Here is a 7,500-nt window from a genome sequence, read left to right as displayed (position 1 = left end):
ATCAGTCTCCCGAATCTCCTTCTAGTTGCAACAACTGTAGTTACTTTCTATCAATAAACGAAATATTTTATTTCAAAGACATTAACTAATCTAAAACATGACAATAATTTAGTTATGCTTTTTGTTTTAAGAACTGGACTGTTTAAGCCACAACTTTAAAATGCTAATGGGTAAATAAATTGATTTGATAGGCTAGATACATTGATTTTCGAACATAGAGAACTCAACTCAAAGTCTATTCATTACCATTCATTATAGCGTATATCAGCACAAATATTTGCGTATGAATACATATGCGTGACTCTTGCTATGCTTTTTATATTTGTTCAAGAATTAGGCTTTTATTTTGAGAGTAGATGAAGGGGCAAGTCAATATCTATTATAGGTAAGCTGGAATAATTTATAATCCTGATACAGATTTAAGAATATACATATACACAAATACTGTATGCGATATAGTACACTGTTAGGAATTTACCGTAAGAAAACGGTAAAAATCTTGGAATAAATGTTGCCAGGCATGTGCCGTTTTATAAACGGATGTATTGACGTAATGGAGTGATATTACGGTCACCAACCCATGAAAGAAAAATAACAAAGTAAAGCGAGCATTACGGTCGCCTGAATTACTGAAATACGGCTGAGAACAGTATATTATACAGATAATTTCCGTGTTTTTTTTTTTTTTTTTTTTTTTATACAGTGCAGCTGATTTTAATCTTCTAGAATCTAGATCAATAACTGCCAGATGCCTTCAGACACAATTGTAGTTATATATATATATATATATATATATATATATATATATATATATATATATATATATATATATATATATATATAAACAAGGACGTGAGAAATTCTACGATCTAACCTAACCAGATTCATGATAGGTAGGAAGTGAAGTGGGACCAGTTCTTGAAGGAAATGCTTGCTCCAGTTCTTGAAAATAATGATGAAATGATGTGATATGGGCATATGGAAATCAGAAGAATATTTTAATATGATATTAAATCAATGATTTACGCAATTGATTTAATGGAGTGCTTCATCTGCTGTATCCCTCCGAATACAACCAAACTCATAACTATGAATTATTATCATATAATTTCTCTATTTATCGGAAAGATGTCGACCTTATATAAACTGGGAATTTCAGCCTTATATAAACTGGGAATTTTAGCCTTATATAAACTTAAAATTCCAGCCTTATATTTTTAGCCTTATATAAACTTAAAATTCCAGCCTTATATAAACTGGGAATTTCAGTCTTATATAAACTTGGAATTCTAGCCTTATATAAACTTAAAATTCCAGCCTTATATAAACTTGGAATTCTAGCCTTATATAAACTTAAAATTCCAGCCTTATATAAACTTCGAATTCCAGCATTTTATAAATTTAAAATTCCAGCCTTATATAAACTTGGAATTCCAGTCTTACATAAACTGGGAATTCCTGCCTTATATGAATTTAAAATTCCAGCCCTAAGAATTCCATCCTTAAATAAACTAAGAATTCCAGCCTTGAATAAACTGGGAATTCCAGCCTTATATAAACTGGGAATTCCAGCCTTATATAAACTTAAAATTCCCGCCATATGTAAACTGGGAATTCCAGGCTTATATAAACTGGAGATTCCAGCCTTATATAAACTGGAAATTCCAGCCTCTTATAAACTGGGAATTCCAGCCTTATATAAACTGGGATTTCAGCCTTACATAAATTTAGGATTCCAGCCTTATATAAACTTGTAATTCCAGCCTTATATAAACGGGGAATTCCAGCCTTATATAAACTGGGAATTCCAGCCTTATATAAAATGGGAATTCTAACCTTATATAAAATGAGAATTCCAGCCTTATAAACTGGGAATTCTAGCCTTATATAGAGTGGGAATTCCAGCCCTATATAAAATTAAATTCTAGCCTTATATAAAATGGGAATTGCAGCCTTATATAAAATGGGAATTGCAGCCTTATATAAACTGGGATTCCAGGCTTATATAAACTTGGTATTCCAGCCTTATAAACTGGGAATTCCAGCCTTATATAAAATGGAAACTCTAGCCTTATATAAAATGGGAATTGCAGCCTTATATAGACTTGGAATTCCAGTCTTATATAAACTTGGAACTCCAGTCTTATAAACTGGGAATTCCAGTCTTATATAAACTTGGAATTCCAGCCTTATATAAACTTGGAATTCCAGTCTTATATAAACTGGGAATTCCAGCCTTATATAAACTTGGAATTCCAGTCTTGTATAAACTGGGAATTCCAGCCTTATATAAAATGGAAACTCCAGCCTTATATAAAATGGGAATTGCAGCCTTATATAGACTTGGAATTCCAGTCTGATATAAACTTGGAATTCCAGCCTTATATAAACTTGGAATTCCAGTCTTATATAAACTGGGAATTCCAGCCTTATATAAACTTGGAATTCCAGTCTTGTATAAACTGGGAATTCCAACGAGCTTCTGAATATCTTTATTTGTTTCTCTGAGTAACAATAATTACCTGATTAAGATTCTAGACATTTTTAGAACAAAAAAAAAAATACGGGAAATAGATGTTTAAAATAACCAGATAGCATTTTTGACTCGTGTTTCTGCGACGGCAAAACAGTTTAGTTATCAGTATAATAGAAACATTATTAAGGTTAGATAAACATTTGCATTTATTTTTGTTTATTGATAAAAGCTTTCAATTCGCACAGTCAATGAAATATCGTGGAAAGGTAAAGTGACGCAATGAAATTCAGAAACAAAATATAAAAAAAAAAAACGTTTTAAAAATAGCTTTAGGAAAAAAACAAGCATGAAATTGTGTGCCATCTATGGTTTCATGTTTCTTTTGTTATTTTGATAATTATGTGATTTGTGAAGGAAATCGAACAGGATTTTGATCAGAATTATGTCGAGTAAGCAAACGCTATTCAATTTGAAAACAATATTTTGGCTTTTTCAAACACCAAAATGGGTCATCTTTTTATAATTTCTTTTAAACGAAGAACACTTAAATATGAAAAAACGTAAATGGGAACCAAATTGAAAATATTCAAGTTGTGCATCGAAAGTATCATCGCAATTTCAAGTCTTGATATATTATATTAATAAGCTAAATACAGGAAAAGAGATGTTTCTTTTGCGTGAAAAATGAGACAATGTCGTGATACTACACAGAGAATTGTGTGCCCAGTTTTTAACACTAAGATGAATAATAATGAGACATGTCCCAGTCAATGAAAGTGTTAAAAGAAAGTACCTAGCTTTTGAAACAGATGAATAATGATGAGACATGCCCCAGTACATAAAAGTGAAAAATGAAACTACCTAGTTTTAAGCTGAGATGAATGATAATGAAACAGACACTAGTAAATAAAAGTCAAAATGAAACTACCTAGATTTAAATTATGAGGTGAATAATAATAAAACAGACACTAGTCAATTAAAGAGCAAAATGAAATGCCTAGATTTAAACTATGAGGTGAATAATAATAAAACAGACACTAGTCAATTAAAGAGTAAAATAAAGATACCTAGATTTAAACTATGAGATGAATAATAATGAAACACACAAATGAATTAAAGAGAAAAAGGAAAATAACTAGTTCTTGACACTAAGACGAATAATAAGACATTCCAGCCATTAAAGGTGTAAAATGAAAATATTGAGATGAATAATAATAAAACATACCCAAGGTAATAAAAGTGTGAGATAAAAATACCTTGAAATACTTGTTTTCTTTCTGAAAATTACTTATATGAAGAGAAAACGTTAACTTCCTATAGTCAATTCTTTTTAGTGAGGCAGATTTGCACTGACTCGCAGCGGTGCCCTTTTATCTCGGAAAAGTTTCCTGCTCACTGATTGGTTAGACAAGATAATTCTAACCAATCAGATGGCAGGAAACTTTTCCGAGCTAAAAGGGCACCGCTGCGAGTCAGTGTAAATCCGCCTCATTAAAAAAATTGAGTATAGTAGGAGTCCTTTTATTTGGTTATATTCATTGCTGTATGACCCTATAGAGCTCTATTCTATCAGTACATGTTGCGTATATCTTAAGCTTTGTTACTGAAATTCTGAAGTTATGTTATGTAACGTGCAATGGAAACTTATACTAAATTTTTTTTAATGAGGCACATTTACACGGACTCACAGCGGTGCCCTTTTAGCTCGGAAAAGTTTCCTGCTATCTGATTGGTTAGAATTATCTTCTCCAACCAATCAGCGAGCAGGAAACTTTTCCGAGCTAAAAGGGCACCACTGCGAGTCCATGCAAATCTGCCTCACTAAAAAGAATCGACTATAGTGTAGAAGTGAATGAAGAAGTTTAAGCGAAAATTGACATCACCACCAAGAGTTAGAAAGAAAATAACCAAAATATGCAGGTGTTTGTTTAACATTGGATCCTTTAAATTTACACTATTACTTTACAGTCTTCTAGATTTTCATCAATGTGTTGGTATTCGTGTGCAATCTTATGAGAGAGAGAGAGAGAGAGAGAGAGAGAGAGAGAGAGAGAGAGAGAGAGAGAGAGAGAGAGAATTGTTTCGGAGAAATTATTGTTTTTAATATCAATTCTCCAGAGTATTAATTAGCATCAGAGCATTCTCATTACGTTGCAAATAATTGACGCCTTCAATGCAATAATACCAAAAAAAAAAAAAAAAAAAATATTAAATTAACGGCTAAAAATATTACATAAACTATTGAAAACAATCTATTACTAAAGAAAAGGTTTTCTTTTCTTGCAAATAGAGAGAGTTAAGTAGTTAAGTACTGAGTTACTGCCTGCCCTATATCAACATGGCTCTTATATGACCGATTGGGCTCGGTATTATTATTATTATTGTTATTATTATTATTATTATTATTATTATTATTATTATTATTATTATTATTATTATTATTACTAGCTAAGCTACAACCCTAGTCGGAAAAACATGATGCTATAAGCCTCAGGGCTCCCACAGGGAAAAATAGCACAGTGAGGAAATGAAACAAGGAAATAAACAAATTGCAAGAGAGGTAATAACAATCAACATGAAACATTTTAAGAAAAAAAAATCTTTTTTTTTCAACGTGTAAGGAATAGACTATTTTTAGCATAATTAGTTGTATATTACAGTATGCGTGTTGTTAACTACTCATTCGTCACTTTGTGAATGTTAAAATTCCCTGTGCTATATTAGGAAAAAATCTATAGGACGTTTCTTAATGACTCAATAAGAGTTAATTATGCCTCTCAAAAGTCACATTGTGACTTGAAGGTGAAATAAGACAACATTCTCTTGTTATTTGTGTCTTTAAACGTGTGAAACATTCTCATGTTATTTGTGTTTCTAAACATGGGGATCATTTTCTTGTTTTTATTTGTTTATAAGCATGTGAAGCATTTTTTTTTATTTGTGTTTGTAAATCCGTGAAGAATTCTCTTTTTTATTTGTTTCTTCTAAACACATGAAGCATTCTTTTGTATTTGTGTTTCTAAACACGTGAAGAATTCTCTTTTTATTTGTGTTTCTAAACGTGAAGCATTTTCTTGTTATTTGTGTTTCTAAACATGGAGAGCATTCTCTCTCTCTCTCTCCCTTTTTTCCTTTTTTGTGTGTGTGTATGTTTATAAGCATGTGAAGCATTCTTTTTTTTATTTGTGTTTCTAAACAAGGGATGCATTCTCTTGTTATTGTTTTTGTTTCAAAACACGTAAAGCATTCTCTTGCCATTTGTGTTATAAAACATCAGAAGTTAGAAATCTAGATTGATGTATCCCAGAAGCAGCTGGAAGATGCAAGTACAGTAAGATTTGAATTGAATAGCACAGATTTGCATGGTTTTAAGAAATTTTTAATTAGTTTATGACTGATTGAATATATTTGTATAAATATATTATGAAAGAGGATGTAAACGTAAAAGAGCAAGAATAACTTTTCAACAGAAATGTTATGTGCTCGATAGAATAGTTAGTTTATGTATAAATTGAAGGAAATATGTGCAAAGAGTGTAGGATATTTAGTACAGTATTTTAAAAACTGTATTTTATACCACGAGTAAGAGTATTAAACGATAGCGTTGCTTAAAGCTCATTTTCAGATGAATATTAAGTGCTTTACAAAAAATGAAAAAAAAAAAGATGATTCTTCAAGGTAAAATATTGAATTTTGTGTTCATTAAAATGTGTTATAAAATATTGGTTTCACTTCTACGTAAAAGGTTATAGTGCTACCGTACTTTCATCGTTATCATTGATAATAATAATAATAGTAATAATAATAATAATAATAATAATAATAATAATAATAATAATAATAATAATAATAATAATAATAATAATAATAATAATAATAATGATTTATAATATTATTATTATTATTATTATTATTATTATTATTATTATTATTAATAGCCAAGCTACAACCCTAGTTGGAAAAGCTAGATGCTATCCAGCCCAAAGACAGTGTGTTAAAAACGTATCTACTCAAAACCCATAAAACAAACAATATTCTTTCAATGTCTAAAAACGTGCATTAGAATGATAACATTAGATGTGATCTACAGAAAAAAATAAAAGATTTTGGTAGAATTTAATTAATAGAAATACGGGTAAAGCTAATCCCAGTGTACTCGCATTCTAGAATTTGAAAAAGACAAAGTCTAGCTTATAGACCTAAAGTGCCTTATTTTGGTGGAAAATATCTTTCTTAAGATTAAACAGAGGAATAATGTACAGAGATAGATGTAAAAATATAGAAGTAAAGAAAGAAACAAGCTATGAATAGGAAAATAGCTAGCTTTTAGACCTCAAGTGCCGTATTTTGGTGGATGATATATTTCCTAAAGCAATAATGTGCAGAGATAGTCGTAAAAAAGGCAAGTAAATAAGAAAACAAGCTATAAATTCAAAACAAAGATAGATTTAAAAGGTAAATAAGGAAGCAAGCTATAAATTCCAACGAAGCTAGGTGTAAAAACTGAAAATTAAATAAGGAAACAAGCTATAAATTCAAAACAAAGATAGATTTAAAAGGTAAATAAGGAAGCAAGCTATAAATTCCAACTAAGCTAGGTGTAAAAACTGAAAAATTAAATAAGGAAACAAGCTATAAATTCCAACAAAGATAGATGTAAAAACTGAAAAATTAAATATTTAAACAAGCTATAAATTCCAACAAAGATAGATGTAAAAACTGAAAAATTAAATAAGGAAACAAGCTATAAATTCCAACAAAGATAGATGTAAAAACTGAAAAATTAAATAAGGAAACAAGCTATAAATTCCAACAAAGATAGATGTAAAAGGCAAATAAGGGAAACAAGCTATAAATTCCAACAAAGATAGATGTAAAAGGCAAATAAGGGAACAAGCTATAAATTCCAACAAAGATAGATGTAAAAGGCAAATAAGGAAACAAGCTATAAATTCCAATAAAGATATGTGTAAAAAAACATAAATGAGGAAACCAGCTATAAATTTCAACATAGTTATAAATAT

General features: G+C 29.9%; 1 protein-coding gene across 1 annotated transcript in view; it reads right to left on the bottom strand.

Moving 5' to 3' along the window:
• The window catches only part of LOC137651446 (uncharacterized), an 88,924-nt gene that overhangs the window by 57,521 nt on the left and 23,903 nt on the right, over window positions 1–7,500 (bottom strand).

Source organism: Palaemon carinicauda, chromosome 13, assembly GCF_036898095.1.
Source record: "Palaemon carinicauda isolate YSFRI2023 chromosome 13, ASM3689809v2, whole genome shotgun sequence".
Lineage (NCBI taxonomy): Eukaryota > Metazoa > Arthropoda > Malacostraca > Decapoda > Palaemonidae > Palaemon > Palaemon carinicauda.
Note: the sequence above shows the minus strand (reverse complement) of the source record. Positions and strands in the feature narration are given on the sequence as shown.